We start from the raw sequence: 20,369 nt of genomic DNA on the forward strand, positions 1-20,369 counted from the left end.
GAAAAACAAACATCACGTATTAATGCATAGATATGGAACTGAGAAAAATGGGACAGCTGAACCCACTTCTAAAGCAAGAATAGAGATGCAGACGTAGAGAACAGACAAGTGGGCACAGATGGGGAAGGGGAGAGCGAGAGGAATTGTGGAATTAGGATTGACATGTGTAAAATGAACAGCTAGTGGGAACCTGCTATAAAGCACAGGGAGCTCTGCTTGGTGCTCTGTGACGACCGAGAGGGATGGGATGAGGGTTGGGAGAGGGGTTGGGAGGGGAGTCCAAGAGGGAAGGGAAGTATGTATACATACGGCTGATTCACGTCATTGTACAGCAGAAATTAACACAACGTTGTAAAGCAATTATATTCCAGTAATAAAAAATAAAGAAATTGGTTCGTGCAATTGTGGAGGCTTGGAAAGTCCAGAATCTGCGGGGCGGGCCTGCGGGCTGGAGACCCAGGGAAGAGCTGCAGTCTGAGTCCGGACGTGGTCAGGACAGCTGACAGGAATCCCTCTCCCCGGGAGCTCAGCCTTCTTCTCCTCAGCTCAACGTTACTACTGCCGTCCTTCTGCCCTTCCACATGGTTCAGCAGACGAGACCACGTTCCTGCCTCTGACAGAGCCAAAGGACCTGGTAGAAGCAAAAGTCCTTACTGACCGCGAGCAGACGTCTGAGGCTAGCGCGCTGGGGGGGGGGGTCGTCAGGGGAGGAGCACACGGCTCCAAGGGGGACGTAGCCCCCCATAAACCTAGCAGTGAGGGCTCCTGCGCGAGTGGCGTCTGGACGAAGCGCGCACCACCCAGTACACGCTATGCTCTGCATTTATGGGACCCCACTCTGCGTGGCTCTACAACCAGTCAGAACTCCTCTAGATCAGCTGACAGCTAACCGAACCCTCAGACGTGAGTGAGCCCAGCTAACATCAGCACAGGCACCCAGCCAGCCACCCCCGAGGCGGGGCAGCAAACGCTCACCGTGATAGAGGCCCCCGCGGTTCTGTGACTGTGATGCTCCTGGTGCCGCATTGCTGGCAACAGAGAACTACCTGTTAGACCTCCTTTTCAAGTCAAGGGATGGGCTGACAGATCGAACACTGACAGGGAAAGGCAGGTTCTATAATCCAGTGAGGGCAGAGTGGAGTTTGTATTAAACCAGGAACCACACGCCCATCTAACGTGGACAGCTGGACTCAGTCCCCGCCAGTCACCCCAGCTCGAAATGTTGATTTGGGGCAGCTACATTCACTTTTTAAGAAAGAAGGAAATTGAAATGTATTATTTTATATGTTACCAATACATGGTATTTTCCTCCAAAAAGTTGGGCAATAATAACAGAAATGCAAACTATACTGAGATACAGTTTCTCACCTCTCCAAAAGATGAGCAAAACTCGAAAAGTTCAACAGTACACTCTGTTGATGAGGCTTTGGAAGAACCAGCACCTTTACATATCGCTAGAAGGAATGTAAATGGAACGACCCCTACGGAAGAAAATTTGAAGATATTTAGCGAGATTACATATTCATTTACTCTTTGATCTAATAGTCATACTTCTTGGAATCTATTTCAAATATATACTGGCAAAACTATAAAAAAAAGATACGTGGGGCTTCCCTGGTGGCTCAGTGGTAAAGAATCCACCTACCAACGCAGGGGACGCAGGTTCAATCCCTGGTCTGGGAGGATCCCACACGCTGCAGGACAGCTAAGCCTATGTGCCACAGCTACTGAGCCAGCATCCTAGAGCTGGGAGCCGCAACCACCGAAGCCCGCGCACCCTACAGCCCGTGCTCTGCAGCAAAGGAAACCACGGCAATGAGACGTCTGCACAATGTAACTAGAGAGCAGCCCCTGCTCACCGCAGCTAGAGAAAGCCCCTGTGCAGCAACAAGGAACCAGTGAAGCCCAAATACATAAATCTTAAAAAAATCCCAGTACAGTTGTAAATAAATATTAAAGAGAGAGAGAGGGATGTCCAAGGACACAAATTATAATAGCTGAGACAGAAAACAACTAAAATGCCACAGTCTGGAACTGATTGAATACATTATATACATCCTTATGATAGAGTAATAGAGTAATATATAACTATATTGTAATAATGAGGAACGTCTATATCTCCTACTATGGAGTCATTTCCAAGATACATTGTTAAAGTGATTTTTAAGTGCAGAAAAATGCCATATTCTACTATTTCTATAATAAAGGAAGAAATATATAGATATAAATAATAAAGGAAGAAATATACAGATATAAATATATTCTGATTTAATTCTATTTTTCCATGGACAAATAAACCACAAAAAGGTTTTTAGGGTTCTCTATAGGATAAAGAAAGGTATAGAGTAAATGAGACAGGGATAGATAGAAGCTAGATTTACTTACACATATTTTGCTTTTTAGATATGTCTTTGATGGTGTGTAATTCTTTTACATCTATTAAGACAACATTAAATTTTAAAATGTGAATCCCAAAATATAAAAAATGAAATAAATGAACCTAACAGTGTATCCATTTTGGTAGCAAAAGTACACAGAGATAAGCTATAAGCACTTGACTGCACACTCCCAGTGGGATGCCTCCTAAGTACAGAAAGGACTGTAGATGGTACTGATGAGCCTATTTGCAGGCCAGCAGTGGAGACACAGACAGAGAACAGAACTGTGGACGCAGTGCGGGAAGGAGAGGGACGAGTTGAGAGAGCAGCATGGAAACATATACATGACCATATGTAAAACAGAGCCCGTGGGGATTTGGTGTACGATGCAGGGAGCTCACATCAGGCGCTCTGTGACAACCTAGAAGGATGGGATGGAGTGGGAGGTGGGAGGAAGGTTCAAGAGAGAGGGGACATGTGTACGCCTGTGGCTGATTCATGTTCATGTACGGCAGAGACCAATACAATATTGTAAAGCAATTTTCCACCAATGAAACATAAATTTTAAAAAACAGCAACAGAGTAACTGATTTCAGTAATGATATTACTCTGGTTCTGCTATTTTAGACCTGTCATATGGGTAATGCAAAGTCAGATAAAACTATTGAATAATCATATGATATTTTCTCATTCATGTTGTTTTTGAGAACACAGATTCTGGGTGTGGGAAGAAGGAAATGCAACTATTAGAAGAACCGAGTAAAAGCCATATAATCCAGAAACTGAAAGGAAGCATAGGTTCAAATTCATCATGTATTTCATGATTGATGAGATAGGTGGACAGATACACAGACAGACAGGTACTTCCTGTGTTGCCCAGTTGAAACTGACAGTGCTGATAGCAGTGAGCACCCATAGCATGCATATCAGGGTCCCCATGGACCATTGCTCACGAAAGGAACCAATGCTGCATGGAGAAATAGCTAATTCTGGATCCGGAACAGGAAATAAGTAAGAGGATCCTAAATATCAAATTGTATCAGAAAGAAAATTATCAAAGCCTACTGAGGTTATGCCAGCTTGAAAAAAGTCCCACTGGCCAAAGATGGGACGATCTGAGCATGGGTAATAATAATATTAAAGATAAATAATAAAATGAACCATAATAATCTTTGCAAATGAATTCAAATATGTCAGCTATGATTAAATCCACGGATTCATAATGATGCTTTAATAAGACAATTGGGAAAATGTGAATTTTGATGGCTTCTCCATAATGTTAAGGAATCTAAGAGCAAAGATGGTAATTGAGGTTATGTTTTTAAAAGAGGTCTTATATTTTAGAGATGCATACAGCCAATCCTTAATATTTACAGGTTCTCTATTTGTGGATCTCTGTACTCACTAAAATTTACTAGTAACCCCAAAATCAATACCCTCAGTGTTTTTGTGGTCATTCACAGACGTGTGAAGAATGGCAAAAGCCTTGAGTCACCCACCCTGCATATTCCTAGATGAGGCTGATCAAGGGGACTCTGCCTTCTTTATTCATCCTCCAGACTATACACAAATGCCCTTTCTGTGGTCTATTTAATGTCACTCTGTTCACACTTTTGTGCCACGTTTTGTTGGTAATTTCACTGATTAGGATGGCTCTGGAGTTACGTCCTGAAGGGCAATCTAGTGTTCCTAAGAGCAAGAAGGCTGTGATGCACCTTATGGAGAAAATACATCTGTTAGATAAACTTTGTTCAGGCATGAGTTATGATACTGTTGGCTGTGAGTTCAGTATTAATGAATCAATAATGCATATTAAATAATTTATCTCTAAACAAAGCACACACAAAACAAAGCTATGAATTTGCTGGTGGACAAAACTGGCTCACAGAAACCTACTCCTGCATTTTCCCTGAGAGTAACTGTTCTATATTCCCTCATTCAGGGTTCACAGTGACTTTATGGAACCTAACTACCACAGATAACAAGAATAGACTCTACTAAAACAGTTGCAGATTGTATGGAGCAAAAATATTGTGCAACGTGAATAGAATGTGTCTGCTGGCCTGGATTTGGCTCACAGGATCCACTTTTCAGATGCTGGTCTGTTTCACTCTCTTGAACTACTGCACAGGAGTCTGGTCTGTTTCACCCTCTTGAACTACTGCACAGGACAGGAATGTTTTCAATCACATACCCCTATTGATGGACATTTGAGTTGCTTTTGGTTTTGTACTCAAGATCAGTGCTGCAGTGAACATCTGCACATGTGCAACAGTTTCTCTTGAGAAGATGTGGAGAACTGTAATTGCTGAATCACAGGGTATGCACATTTTACATGTTAACAGATGCTGCCAAACTGCCTCCAAAGTGGCTGTACCAATTAATACTCCCACCAACAGTGTGTGCGGGTCTGGATTTCCCACCCTCTTGCCAACGCTTAATTCCACAAGTATTTTTGGAATCTGGATCCTGTGCGAGGCACTAATGAGGTGATGCGGTGGAGAGGAAGCAAAGGAAGATGTGAGCTCCATAAGACACGGCGTCACAGCCCAAAGACAAGGCACTCATCCCCTCCAGAGAGTCAACAGAGATTCACACGACTGGATGGTGGGAATAAACAGCAAACAGAGGATTTTCCAACCTCACCCAGGGCCTCACTTCTCTTAAACAAGAATCCATAAAAATGAACTAATTAGCTTCAGAGTGCTAATGTGTACTATGTCTAGCCCAAGACTGTGTCAAGGACAAATCTGTTTTGTTTTTAAAGTAAATTACATTTTTTCTTATTATACATGGATATCCATTTGGCTATGCGTATCCAAAAATAAAGGGGGGGGGGTGGAGAATCCTTTAAAAATGCCTGCTATTTAGCCAAGTAATTCTTTTCTGCATATATCTTAGGAAAGTTATTTGAAAAATCGCAAAAATTTAAGTGCAAGGATGTTTACTCATAGTATTGTTAAATATCCTCCGAAGATACTAACTGGGCTTCCCTGGTGACTCAGTGGTAAAGAATCAGCCTGCTAACAAGGGGCACATGTGATCAATCCCTGGGCTGGGAAGATCCCCTAGAGAAGGAAATGGCAACCTACTCCAGTATTCTTGCCTGGGAGGATCTCATGGACAGGGGAGCCTGGTGGGCTATAGAGTCCATGGGGTCACAGCAATGATGGACACGACTGAACAAATAAACAAAAACAAAGATATAAACTATCCAACTGTTCAAAAACAGGGAATTCAATAGTTAAATATATCAAACACTTTTGAACTGTCAGTTCAATCCAGTGTTAAATGGACCTGTTAGGAACTATTATGCAGCCAGTAGAAATGATTTCTTTGTCGGCATGGAAAGACATTTGGAAAGTAACATTTTTTTTAAGCCACCAACATGCACCCATTTGTTCATTCACCCACCAGGTGAGTGCTGAGCACCTACTGTGTGGCAGGCTGGGTGCTGGACCCAAAGTCATAATACATGCAGGCAGAGTCCTTGCTCTTGGGAGACCAGCTGTCTGGTTCTTCCTGTCTGCACTGTGAACTACACAGATCGGCTTCTCCAGCCTGGTCTGAACACACAACGAGTTCTTTGCTATTAAGCTCCCTGTCATTTCATGGGCACTGATGATTGCTTGTGATTCTTACACTATGTGTATATAACTGTGCCCCACTCGCTTAAAGTATCTCCTTTCCAATATCAAGGTACTTGGACTCATAGAACCAGAAGAGCACACACCCCTTTTCTGACACCATTCTCCAAGGGTGCATGCATGCCACATTACTTCAGTCAAGTCTGACTCTTTGCAACCCCATGCATGGACTATCATCCACCAGACTCCTCTGTCAATGGGATTATCCAGGCAAGAATACTGGAGTGGACTGCCATGCCCTGCTCCAGGGGATCTTCCCAACCCAGGGATCAAACCCAAGTCTCTTACATCTCCTGAATTGGCAGGCAGGTTCTTTACCACTAGCACCACCTGGGAAGCCCATTTTCTGAAAGAAAGCATCTAAAATATTGACAATACCATGGCCGAGGGGTGAAAACAGTCCAGGCTCAGAATTTTTATCTTGATTTCTTGGCACCTGACTTAACATCTCCTCATTTCTGTGTCCGTCCATCAGTAAGAGGAGCAGGTGGGGTTCATGTTAAATGAATCCCAACCACACAGGGCTAAGATATTGCCTAGCACACAGTAGTTAATCTCCAGATATGAGCCCTCTTCTCACCTTCTATTTTCCCATCAAAGACTGGTTTCGTCCACAGGAATCATGAGTATGAAAAGCAGATGCAGTATTTCAGATGTGATGTTCTTTTCTTTCTCTCTCATAACTTTGAGGAAAATGGTGGCCTGGCTTACCCACAGATTCTCTGAAAACGGGTCACCAGTACTGTCTGATGGTAATTAGCAAGTCTCCTATAGAGGGACAGGTACATTCAAGACTTCTCCCTCCTACAAACAGACATCGGCAGGTTGACACAGGTAAGTGTCTGCCCTCGTTTACTTCCAAAACACAAGTCCCTGGTCCCTGCTTCTGATCGCTCCAGTGTATGAGGTGCTGTGGGTAGGGGGAGAAGGGGAGTGGATAAAGAAGGCCTGACAGAGAGCCACAGGCAGCTGACTCGGGACTGGGCAATCAGGCCATTCCATCTGCCTGGCCTCAGTGCTGGCTCAGAGACTGCAAGCCAGACCAGTGGGTCTTAGTTCTGAGATTTGCTTGGGGGACTTGCCTGGCGGTCCCCACTCTGAATGCAGGGAGCCTGGGTTCCATCCCTGTTTGGGGAACTAGATCTCACATGCCCCAACTAAAGAGCCCACATGTCACAGTGAAGATCAAAGATCCCACCTGCTATCTAAGACCCAGTGCAGCCAAATTAAATAAATAAGTAAAGAAAAATAAGATTTGCTTGGAGTTTCTTCTTTCTGCTAGGGTGGTTTAGTTGGGAGAATATAAGCCTGCTGGGAACCAGCATGTTGAGAAATTCTGCCTGGAAAGCAAGCAGAACCAAGTAATGGGAGGAGAGAGAGCAAGTTCTAACTGAGCCTCTGGATCCTACCCTACCTGAAGCCAAATCTATGCCTGGGCTCCAGTTATACGAGGCTAAATCAATCTCTCTCTCTGTTTTAGTTGAGGCGCCTTCTAAAAGGATGCATATGCAAAGAGTTTATTTCACAGTCGTCCCAGAACATATCACTAGGAGACTGGGGCAGTAAGACAGGAAAAGAATATACATTACTGAGCAGGTAACTGCTAAAGGCCAACTTGAGCTCAGTCCCATTCAGGCACTGTGGGAGGCTTTGTGGGGGTACACACTTCAGGGCCATCCTGCCCAAGGAGCACGACAGCTGAGGTGCTGACCCACCTCTCTTCCTGCTGCTGTGTCAGGCTGCTCCTTGGAGGGGCTTGGTACCCTTCACTGCCGACCCACCATAAGAATGGGCAAAGCAGGCTCCTTGGGCAGCCGTAGGGGCTTGTAGTGGGCAGTCAAGATGTCTGCCCTGTACCAGGGGGGTCTGCGCAGAATCCTCTTGCTTTGATTCATATCCTTTTGGCACATGGTGAGGGAAGAGCAGGTTAAGCTAGGCTCTCTGCCCGTTACAAAGGAAAAGCACTCTGACTGACGCATGTAACTGGCTTCCCTGGTGGCTCAGCGGTAAAGAATCTGCCTGCCAATGCAAGAGACAAGTGTTCGATCCCTGGGTTGGGAGGATCCCCTGGAGGCAGAAATTGACAACACATTCCAGTATTCTTGCCTGGAAAATCCCATGGATGGAGGAGCCTGGCGGGCTAAAGTCCATGGGGTTGCAAAGAGTCGGACCCAACTTACCGACTAAGCAACAACAGTGTATGTAACACTTCCACCCAAGTCAGAAATTGGCTTAGAATGTTCCTGGGATTTCTTCCTTGACCTCGCTCCATCCCAGACAAGACACCAGTCTGGTTACAGGAAGGACTCCTTCCAATGATCACTTTTGTGTCCCGCACCTATGGTGGCGCAGCCAGCTTGATCACTGAGACCTCCCCGAGTGGGAGCAGTGGTCAGCCCTGTTCCTGTCTAAGTCAACCGGCCCTCCAGGAAACAGCATCCCTCCAATGGCTTCCTGGTCCAGGCCAGGCCCTGGGCTTGGGTGACCACACACGGTGACCACAACGGCCAACCAGCAGGCCCAGCCGCCCTTGGGCAGCTGCCCAGAGAAGCTGTCATGAGCTTATATCTTCAAAATGCCTCCAAAGAGACAAAAACCTCCCACCAAGAGAGCCAAGGAAACGCTGACCCGCTATGCTCTGAGGGGTAGGGGCCAGGAAACCGAGCTCATAGTTATATAACGATTGTCTCTCCCACCACGGTGGGGTGGCTGGGGCAGAGAGACGAAGGTTCAGGATGTGTGTCTTCTACAAGTTTGCTTTGAGGTGATAAATATTTTTTGTTTCTATTGTGAGCGAGATCTTTCTTTTCCATTATTTTTTTTCTAAGTGGTTACTGTGGGAAATAGGAAAGCTATTGATTTTTGTACATTTATATTGTGACTGGCTGCCTTACTGAACTCTCATTATTTCTAATAGTTTTTCAGTTCAATACTCCCCAAGGAAAAAAAAATTAAGGCTATGTGACAAAACTGACCAAAAAACATGTGAAATCAGCCACTATTCTATTTGTTCTGAAGTGGAAAAAAAAAAAAGTTAGAAACAAAATCCTACTCAGGTTACCTGCGATTAGCCTGTTCCCACCCACCCTGCCCAGCGCTTCCATGGCCCTCCCCTCACACCACCCCTAGGAAAGGACTACTCCCTTGTGCTCTGTGTGTGTGTGTGTGTGTGTGTGTGTGCACGCACACATGCATGTGTTTTGGCTGCATCACGCAGCATGCAAGATCTTAGTTCCCTGACTAGGAATTGAACCCATGCCCTCTGCAGTGGAAGCCAGACACCTTAACCACTAGGCCCCGAGGGAAGTCCCTACCCTGTGTTGTGAAGAAAGTCTTTGAGACCCATGTTCACAAAAGGCCTTTGTTTTGGTGACTGGTCAATCCCTAAGCTTTTCTGGACTGTCAGGCTCAGGGCAGGGGCCCTAGCCGTGAGGAGAGCCGTGACCCTCTACGCCTGACCCAGCCCGTCATCCATCACTCCAACTCTTCTGCAAGCAGCCCTGAGGCGTAACTGAACACCTACTGTGTGCCAGGGCTAGGAATGTGAGAATCCAAAGGCATAGATCCTTCCTCCCAGACTGAGCCTTGCACTCTTGGATAAACGTTTTGTTGTCGTCTCAGACTTCTCCTTGCAGGGTGTAACCGCACAGGCAACGCCCTGCCCAGACCCTCTCCAATCCCTTTTGCAGCTGCTGCACAATCCCCTACTTCTGACGCCTGCACCTCCCAACAAGGACCGCCTTCAGGCGACTAGAGCTGCTTTGCCCGCACCTGTAGAGACTGGAAATGCCTGGGAGGTGATGTCCCCCAAGGCACCCTTGAGCCAGTGACTGCTGGGTGCCAGTGTCCCAGCCTCCAGGAGGGAACCCACAGCCCCGCTCCCTGCAGGATGAAGCCACCTGCTGTGGGCCTACGCCTGAGCTCTCGCCCTGCCCCTCCAGACTCCCTGACCTGACCCTAGGGAGCCCGTCTTCAGCGCATCACCAGCACCTAAGTCTTCATCTCAAGGTCTGCTTCTGGAAAATCCAACTGAAGACCCAGAGCCAGCATCTGACCCTCCACAGCTGTGGGCTCCCCATCTGGCAGGGAGGCATAATTAGAAAGTCTCCCGAGCAAAGGGTTAGAATTGTTATAGACTGAACTGTGTCTCCCCAGAATTCATTATGTCCAAGTCCCAACCCCAGTGTGATTGTGGTTTGGAGATGCGGCCTATGCAGGTAATTAAGGTTAAAGGAAGTCATAAGACTACAGCCTTGATACAAGAGGATTAGTGAACTTATAAGAGACACCAGACCTCCTCCTCTACCCTCCATGCCCACGCTCCAAGGAAGGGCCATGTGAGGAGGACATAGCGAGACAGTAGCCTCCAAGCCAACAGGATAGGCCTCAGAAACTGAATTTGTGAGCATCTTGACCTTGGCCTTCCAGCCTCCAGAACTGTGAAAAGATAAATATCTGTTGTCAAAGCCGCCTAGCCTTTGTGTATTTGTTACAGTGGCCTGGCCTGACTAATACTGATTCCTTCACCTGCTCTCTGGCCAGGATCCTGGAAGAGCTTCTTCTGCCTCATTCAAATGACCCATCATCAAAACAAAAGGACTGTGCCTTTGGGAACAACTCTGCCTCACCCTAGGGAAAATAAAATAAAATTGAAGTCATAGACCAGAAGCTGGCAAATTCTTTCTGTAAAGAGCCAGACAGTAAATATCTTAGGCTTAGAGGGCCATGCGGCCTCTGTCACAACGACTCAGTTCTGCTGTTACCTTGCAAAAGCAGCCCCAGATGGTATGGAAATAATGGGCTTGGCTGTAGGCCCATTGAGCTTTCCTGAGAAAAACAGGCCACTGTGGGCAGTTGTGCACTGACCCCTCCACGGCTCTAGGAACTGGGAGCTTAGCAAACATCAGATCCAGCCCCGGGTGGCAAGGACAAGGACCAGCTAGAGGGTGGAAGGGACTTGCCTGAGGTCCCCTGGGGAGCTAGTGGCAGTCAGACTAGAAGTGGATGGCCCACTTCTTGTTTCTGCCCAGCGGTTCAGAGGCGAATCTCATACAGGTAGAGCTGGATGCTGAAGGCTTCTCTGACTGCTGACAACAGAGGGTGCCATGCTGCCCCAGGAAGAAAGCGGAGAAGTCAGCCGAGAGCCAAGCATGGAGACGACTGTCAGCCTGCCCTTCTGGGGTCTGCCTCCTAGGGGGCACAGCGAAGGGGCAACCCTAAAGCAGAGGATGATGCTGACCCATGAGTTCTGGGCCCCTGTTGCTCTTCAAGGGAAGATGGAAGGCCAGTCCCTCCCACCGCTGAGGTCAAGGTGAGAGGCCGAGGGAGGAGGCATCCCAGTGGCTCAGAGTGCAGAGACCAGCTGAGGAGTGACCTCGGGTTCGCACCTCCACGTCTGGACTGCTTACCTGCACAGGGGTGACCCAATCCCTGCTCTCACAGGCCTCTGCTTTAGGAACGAAGCCTATTTTGAGCCTTTTAATTTTTTTTTTTTGTCCTCCCCTCTAGGCTTGTGGGATTTTAGTTCCCTGATGAGGGCTCAAACCCTGGCCCCTGGAAGTGGAAACGTGGAGTCCTAACCACTGGGCCGCCAGGCGAGTCCCACACTGTGAGCCTATTCTGAGACACGCCAGCTTACACACTCTGACCTTGGCTTCACCTTTCACAGAGGCTGCCTCCAGGGAAAATGTAGGCCCACTGGTCCCTGGAGAAGACATAGGGGACCTGGAGTCATCAGGACCTGTGGCCTCCGCTCTCTTTCTGTTCGCCTCTGTCTCAATTCTGCTGCCCCAGACTGCTGGGCTCAGATGGAGGCCTCTCAGCATACGCAGGGAAGGGGGCCTGGCTCTCCAGTGGCCTTCTGAGAGCAGGGAGGCGCCCTCCAGGCCCCGAGGCTCCTTGTGCCCTGCGCTGCGCTTCGTCACTCAGTCGTGCCCGACTCTTTGAGACCCCGTGGACTGTACCCGCCAGGCTCCTCTGTCCATGGGATTCTCCAGGCAAGAGTACTGGAGGGGGTTACCATGCCCTCCTCCAGGGAATCTTTCCAACCCAGGTCTCCCACACTGTAGGCGGATTCTTTACCATCTGAGCCACCAGAGGTTCCTTAAGGGCCCCTCAGAACCCTGGGCCTGCTCATCCCATACAGTCTCCCAGGTCAGTCTCAGGTTTTCAAGAAAGAAATGTTCAGGTTTGGAAAAAAGGCCATGGGGATTGTCGGACCTGCAAGAGGATTAATTCTGTTTGGAATTCTGTGACCACCTCCAGGCTGAGCAAGGAAAAGGGACCCAAGCATATCACCAAGATCTGAGAGACAGATTTTTTTTTAACTCTGGGTATCAACAAAATTTCCATCTTCAGTCATCTCAAAATAAATAAAACCTAAGCAGCAGGAGTTATTGGAGATACATAGGGGTAAAGAAAGAAGGGGGGGGGGGGGGGGGGGGCTTTGCATCACGTGAAATTTTTTTTTTTTTTTTTGGACGCAGAAACTTAATGAGAAACACACCACATTTCCAGAACCCTCTTTCTAGTCAGGGCTCCTGCTGAGATAAAAGGTCACAAGAAGAGAAGGCGGGAGCGTGGGCGGGGGCTGGGGCTGGGAGCCGGCCGGCACTTTTACTGGAAAACAGGCCCAAATGTCATACAAGCTGCTATCAGCCTGAGAGTCTAGACTGATGATTTTCTTTGGATGCCAGATGTGAAGGGCTTTCACAAAGGAATCTCAAACGTCACCCATTTAAAAACAAATCGACCCAAGCTGCATTCACTGATGCAATTGGAGAACTTTCTATCCCAGACAGCAAGGAAAACACTGCCTGGTGGGGAAGAGGCCTGAACTCGGCTGCGTGTCCTGTTGCTGCCCCCTGCAGGCCATGAGCGGAAGGGCACCCGGGAAGCCGGCCAAGCCTGGGGACCCTAAGGTGGAGGCAGGCTTCTGCCAGCCGCTGGAGACTTTCTGACCACCTGGCCCAAGGTGGCTGGAGAATGGTCCTCTGTGAGGTGCCAGATCGTGGCTGGAAGGACTCCACTGGGCCTGCGCCTCAGCATTATACACATCCTCTCATTCAATGCCTAACCCTGCAAGGTGGAGATGTTGCCCCTATAAAGTACAGGTTCCAAGAAGTTGAGTGATTTGCCCAGTGGATGCAACTGGCTTGTTCAGTATCAGCATTTGACAGTGCTGCCCCTTCCCTGACCTGTGTGCTGTGCCTGTCACTGCCGGAATGCCCCTTCTCGGGAAAGATGGAATGATGTAACCGGATCTGCGTTATCCACACCAGACCAGACCAGCAAGGAGGAAGCCCTGCCCGTGAGGCCCACGGGGCCAGGCTGGGAGTGGCCGGGACTCAGGGAGGCTATTTCTGCTGTAAGGCTGAGCGTGGGGAGTGGGGGGGGGTAATTAAGGAGACCCCGCACTGCCGGGGCTTTGGGAGGCTTGGTAGAGCACGGAGCATTCTGGCCACCCTGGAATCTTCTGACAGTCCTGAGTTTCTCCTCCTGCCATGGCTGTCTTGGGCTGTGACCTCCTCACACACACACACAGGAACCGACTCTGTAAACATCACACCAAGATGACCCCTGACCAGAGACATCCCACTTGGCTGCGGTTACAGATCACAGTGCCGGACGCTCCGGATCAGTGAACTTTAGAAGGGGCCAGGCGTGGCAAGGACCCCACAAGCGATTCATGTTTAGTGGAGCATGAAAGGACCTCTGCCCCGCTGCCCCAGGCAGCCTAGCCGTGCCCCATGCCCTCCGGCCTGCCTGCTCCCCCAGGTCACAGGGACTGGACAGGATGCTCTGGACAGCGTTTGGTTTTCTGTCTGTTCTGATGACTTAGTCTGGGGTGGGAGGAACCACACCTCGAGGCATGTGGGATCCTCGTTCCCAAATCAGGGATTGAACCCATGGCCCCTGCATTGGAAGAATGGAGTCATAACCACTGGGGCACCAGGCAATTCCCTGGTGCTGTTGACTTCAGATGCTGTGTGGGCTTTCCTTCCTTTCCTGAATGTCCCTAAAGTGGCTCACTCACCTCTTAGGCTCCACCTCTCCACGGGGCTGCTTCTCTCAAAGGCAGGGCTGTTTGCTGAGCCCAGGGCTCCCATGGGCTTGCATAAGCAGCTCCTCTGTCTGGAACCCCTTCTAGCCTTCATCACCTGCCTAACTCGAACTTGTCACCAAGCATCAACCTTCCCAAGATAGTTCTTCCCTGTCTCCTCCCCTGACCGCTCAGGCGGGGTGCCTGCTGCTCTGAGTTCTACCACACTGCCCACCCTTGCCTCCCTCTGCCGGCAACATCACCACGCAGTCACCTGACCACTGGCTCATCTTCCTGCCTAGAGTCCATCTGGAAAGCCCTTAGAAAATATTTGGTTGATTCCCTACCTCTTGGCACCTGGATGTCACTGCCCTTATGCTCAGGGGTCGACGTGCTGAATTGGAAACTGGGACTTGGGACCTGACCATGGACTAAATATTGGCCTTTGGAGTTGTCCTGGTAGGAGGTTTTTTTCCCGGTCCACTCCCTCGCCAGGTTGCCCCGGTGACAGGGAGAGGGGCCAACTTTCCGGTACCACTTGGCCAGAGGTGCCCATGGGGCCCCAGGGGGAGCACCCACTCGAGGGAGGGATCCCTGAGCCAGGGTTCCAGGCCCACCCTGGGCCTGGCTGACCCTCTCAAGCCACCTCCTCCCAGAAGGAGGCTGGGTTACTAGAGTACACAGCGGGGAGCTGGGGTAGAAATCTCCCACAGCAGTGCAGCTCCTTGTGTTAACTTCTGGGAGTGCCGTCTGGAGAACGTGGCTGAAAGAGGCCTTGTTCACAGTCCCTGGGTAAAATCTAAGGATTGTTGTATAACGTATCAGTCATTTACACTTTAATGAAAACAAATGAATGTGATCCAGTCATTGAATCCCAGCACCCTTTCAGTCCTGTCCATCCTTCAACTCTGCTGCCATAACTTGAGACGCTTACAAAACACATCCCCTCCCCCTCCTTGGGCTTCCCTGGTAGCTCAGACTGTAAAGAAATCTGCCTGCAATGCAGGAGACCCCGGTTTGATCCCTGAGTTGGAAAGATGCCCTGGAGAAGGGACTGGGAACCCACCCCAGTATTCTTGCCTGGGAAATCCCACAGACAGAGGGGCCTGGCAGGCTACAGTCCATGGAGTTGCAAAGAGTCAGACATGACTGAGCGACTAATACCCCTCACACCCCTCACTCTTTCTTAATGAATTTAAAATTCAGATGCTGACCAGGTACCTTATTAACACAGGCATCCCTCCGTGAAATTACAAAACAGCTGAAAAGGTACCTGGTCCAATGCCCAGCTGGTGCAAACACTCTCTCATCTCCTAGATGAAGCCCTGGGACCTGGGAGGCTCCCAGACACCCTGGGGCCTTTCAGAGAAGAGAAAAGTAGGAGGTAACAGCTCCAAGGTGGTGAGGAGGCCGTCAGCCTCAGGAAGAATGTCCTGTATCTTCCAATTCTCTGTTCTCAGCGTGACTCCAGTCAACAGGATCTAAACAGGTCACTGAGAACATACCTGGAAATGTCATTGTCCCTAAGGAAGCCAAGTGGTGCCTGGGGTGGGCAGACCCCTCCGTTCATCCACTCTCCCCGCAGCAGGACATGCCCAGAGCAGGGCTCTCCATCCTGCCTTTCTAGACCTCCCACCACCCTCCTCTCTTCCACTCCACCCCAGGAGGGAGAAGCAGATGCGACTGAAGTACCACTGAGCCCAAAGAGGAGCCTTGAGGCTGCAGTTGTATAGACACAGAGGGGAAAGGACTTTGAAGCCTCCATCTGCTAATAAATGAAAATGTGGACAATAAGACACATTGTCTCCCACTAAAGCAATATCTCTTTGATTGGAAGATGCCATCTCAGATACTGGGGAGTGCTAAGTCTTGAAGCCACAGCCTGGGATAGAAGCCTCCTTCTGCTACTAACTAGCCGGCTGGGAGTCTAGAAGTACTGTGTGGAGGTTTCTGAATGATGAAACATTCAGCATTGTGTCTGGCACATGACTGATGTTATCCCAGAGGAGGAAGAGGAGTAAATGGCATAACAGGAGTCTTGGGACCATAGGTAGAGCTGCAGTAAGCACTTATGGCCAAAGTGCCCTCGGTTCTATTATTTCACGTGATGCTCCAGGAGGCTCAAGCTGTAATCATGCCCACATCACAGAGGAGAAAACAGGTTTCAAAGTGCCAAGAGCCTTGCTTGTCATCCACATGGATTGCCCGATGCTTGGCAAGCCAGGAACATCAGAAAAGGAGAGGAGGTCTGATAAGGCCATCCAGCATTTCACCATCAGGAAACCTAGAGACACTCCTTGGTGATCACACCATGCTCATTTGGGGTCTTGCAGGCACAGGGCTGTCTTTACACTTGTGGGGGAGAGGAGGGGTTCCATGAGCTCTCCAGAGTCCAAACCCAGCTGTGTGCAGACAGGGCAGGGTTTCCTTGCTAGTCTCAAGGCATTCAGATCTCATGAGGCCGAAGAGCAGATCCTGGAAGGCCCACACATAGATGTCATCATCTTTCACGTGTCCAGTTCTCCCCGCCCGCTTCACACTTTCACATTTCGGTCAGAGATCCCACTACATTCGTGTGCCCTCTGTGCCGCTGTAGCCACCGCCGAGTTGCCCGTTTGTGCCTGCAACTGGGCGCCACCTAGTGGCAGATTTGGGCATGGCGCCGCGTGTGCATTTTCTTCTAGGGCCGCCTGCCTACCCTGAGTCATCGCATGGGAAATGGACACTTCGGACTCAGCACACCTGTGGCCCTGGTACTCTGTGAACCTGTCCATATATCCTGCCCTGTGCCAATTCCTCAGCTTTAACCATGCTGGGAAGCCTGAAGGCACTAACTGCCTAATTCTAAACCCAGCCCAAGACTGCCCAGAGCATCTTTCCTCTTGCTCATAAAGCCCACGGGACTCTGACTTCCTGTAGGCTTGGCTGGAGCTGAACCAGCAGTCACCTGGTGTGGCAGAGAGTATAAAAGTAAGCATCCAAATACCTGAATTCTAATTTCACCGTCTCCACCTAGGTGGACTCGGTAAGTCACCCACGTTCTCCAAATCCGCCTGCCCCCCTGTGTAACCAGGATGAGACCCAGCCTCAACAACGCATCACGTCTGTCATGGTGAATGTGCTGCTCAGATAAACATGTGATATTTCTCTGCAAGAATCCAACAAACAAGCCAAGCAAATTTCTACATGTTTTGAAAAAATAGGCGGAAATCTTTATGCCCGTTTTTCCTTGCCTTTGTAGATGCTGGGTTCTCAGCCTGGCATCTCTTTGCCTCATTCCTCCCAGCTAACCCCTCCCTCATGCACCCACCACCCTCCAGAAAGGCCCTCCAGTCCCCTGGGCTGGACTAGGTACTCCATCTCTGGCTCACACAGCACGCTGCTCCGGCTCCTGCATGCTTCGTTGGCATCCTCCATTTCTTTTCATGCGACGAAACTGTGTGCGCTTTCAGAGAGGGGATTCTTCTTTATTCTCATGTCCCTGCTGCTCAGCACAGAGTCCAGAATACAGTAAGTTCTCAATCCCTCTTTGTGTTGAATGGCTGAAAAAACAGAACGGAATAAACAAATGGGTCGTGAGGATGTTCTCTGTCATCTTCCAGAAGCCTTTCTATTCTGGATCTGAAATCCACCTGCATTTTGTGTATACATGAGGCAGGGGTAAAGCTAGACTCTCTCCCCATGTAGCTATGCAGTTGACCCAAGACTTCTATTTAAAAGACCATTTTGGGGGACTTCCCTGGTGGTCCAATGGCTAAGACTCCACGCTCCCAATGCAGGGAGCCTGGGGTTCGATCCCTGGTCAGGGAACTATATCCCATATGATGCAACTAAGACCGGTGCAGTCAAATAAATAAATAAAAACCAAAAAATATAGGCCATTTTGTTCCCACCATATCACAGGGTCACCTTTGTCATAAATCAGGGGACTATGAGTGGGTCAGACTCTATTCTGTCCCATTAGTCAGTTATTCATTCAGCTTCTTGAAGCTAAGATACCATTTCAGATATTTTCAATGCAAACAAATAACAAAGTTTAGGCCAATAAATGTTTTCAGCAGTGCCAAGCCCACTTGGGAGCCCAAGGGGTGGACAGAGCCAGAGTAAGTGGCCAGGCTATGAGCTGAGGGAAGGTTGCAGCCATCTCTAAGAGCCCACACAGTTTGTGGAGCCAAACAAGGTGGGGATTGTCCCTTGACAAGAGCAGAAGCAGAAAGGCAAGCCAGGGCCCCAAGACTGGAGGAACCAGGCATCGCCTGAGGTCCATGACAGGAGCCAAGGGAATGTGCACACACTGCCCAGGGCTGAGTCCACGGGTGCCTGCTGCTCTGGCATCTGGCTCTCAGCCCTGCAGGCAGCTCTTAGGGAGGCTCCCCTACGGAGCAACGACTCCCCTACGACTCAATGGACACGAGTTTGAGCAAACTCTGAGAGACAGCGAATGACAGGGAGGCCTGGCATGCTGCAGTCCATGGGGTCACAAAGAGTCGGACACGACTGAGTGGCTGAACAACCACCGCCACCTACCGGGTAGCTCAGTGCATCAAGAGAGTTCTGACAGCTGGGGCTGGGAGGGCTGCAGAGAATGGGGGCGGGAAGCATGTTGAGAAAGGCCTCAGTTCCTCTTTGTCTTCACTTGGGAATCTCAAAGGAGTGACGAGGCTCTGGGCAGGGGCGGGTGGGGGATTGCATGCTGCGGAAGGGACGTGTCCAGTGGCAGGGCACGTGGCTTTCCTTAAGGGGCAGCCGCTGGTCCGCCAAGTGCTGCCACAGGGGAATAGCACCAGAGTCGCCAGCTCTTCCAGTTTTCCAAAAAAGGCTGCAAATTCAAACCTGTATGTCAGACTTTTAAGTATTGGCAGGTAACTATGTTTAACTGTAAACCTTGTGAGCCACATAAAACACCCCTGCAAGCTGTATTTGACTGTATTTGATTGGTATCTGATTGGTTTCTTTGAAATCAATATAGGAAGTCATAAATCGTCTTATCCTTGAATGCTGGGTTTTGTTCAGCTATCAGGAGGAGAGTGTGGAGGCAGTGTCCCTGCACACTGAGAAAATTTACTGTGAAAATGAGAAAAAATAAATAAATGTGGCCCCCCTGCTGGGTTACTTTTCCAAGTATAATTGCATTTTAATAATCTGGGGCTAATTCTGAAGGTATTAATTGTTTGATTCTCACATTGGGTTTGTGTTGATTATTTTGGAAAATGTGTTGAAGCATATTTTATTTTCTGATTTTGTACCACTTTAATGAAAATTCATTTCCAACAGAGCTTTCTAAATTGGAAACGGAGAAATTTAATATACATATCTATATATAAATAAACAGGTATGCTAAAGAGATAAATTCCTTTTTAAAGTTGGAATCACATTGCTTTAAGGTTTGTTTATTTATTTATTTATGGCTGTGTTGGCTTGGTAGTTGCAGGGCCCAAGTTTAGCTGCCCCACAGCATGTGAAATACTAGTTCCCCAATCAGAGCTTGAAGCCTGCATCCTCTTCATTGGGAGGTGGATTCTTTATCACTGGACAACCATGGAAGTCCCTAAATAAATTCTTTGTACACGAGGTATCTGGCCCATACTGATGAAATACAAATAAGGGAATATTCCAGCCTCAGAACCGAAAACTATAGAAAGAGTAAGTCAATGAAACAATACTATGTTAAGTATCATTTGGGACAGCTATGTTATAAGAGATAAAGCATTAGAACCATAAGATCTGGTTTAAGTCCAGATTCTGTCCTTCTGGATAAATTAACTTCTGGATTATAAGATCATATATTCTTGCCCTGTGGGCCAATAAAAAGAGCAGAAGTGAGTCCATTTACATGTAAGTAAAGCTTCAAGAGTTTGTGCAAGTTTTATTGTGCTCTTTTTTCCTTCTGATATAGTGATCAGCAACATGCCAGGTGGTGAATACTCTGTCACCAGAGTACTGTCATGAAAACAGTGATGCAGTACAGTATCAGAGGAATCCACCGTGGACCTGAATATGAGCAAAAAAATTAACCTTTACTGTCTTAAGCCACTGAAAGAGGGTGGGCTGCTTGTTCCTGCAGAACAGCCTGTTGTTGTTGACTCACTAAGTCCTGTCCGGCTCTTTGCGACCCCAGGGACTGTAGCCTGCCAGGCTCCTCTGTCCATGGGATTTCCCAGGCAAGAATACCGGAGTGGGTTGCCGTTTCCTCCTCTAGGGGATCTTCCCAACCCAGGGATCGAACCTGCACTCGATCTCTAAAGGAGCTCCACGAATGTACACCTTTAAAGGAGTCCCTCACTAAAGGCCTTTCTTTAGAAG

General features: G+C 48.6%; 1 long non-coding RNA gene across 1 annotated transcript; it reads left to right on the forward strand.

Moving 5' to 3' along the window:
- The first annotated feature begins 274 nt into the window (after positions 1–274).
- LOC120867785 lies at positions 275–19,714 on the forward strand. The gene is made up of 3 exons (XR_005722012.1): positions 275–370; positions 3,006–3,009; positions 19,705–19,714. It is a non-coding gene; the product is annotated as an uncharacterized LOC120867785 (long non-coding RNA).
- The last annotated feature ends 655 nt before the right edge of the window (positions 19,715–20,369 follow it).

This window comes from Oryx dammah, unplaced genomic scaffold (genome assembly GCF_014754425.2).
Source record: "Oryx dammah isolate SB20612 unplaced genomic scaffold, SCBI_Odam_1.1 HiC_scaffold_9, whole genome shotgun sequence".
Lineage (NCBI taxonomy): Eukaryota > Metazoa > Chordata > Mammalia > Artiodactyla > Bovidae > Oryx > Oryx dammah.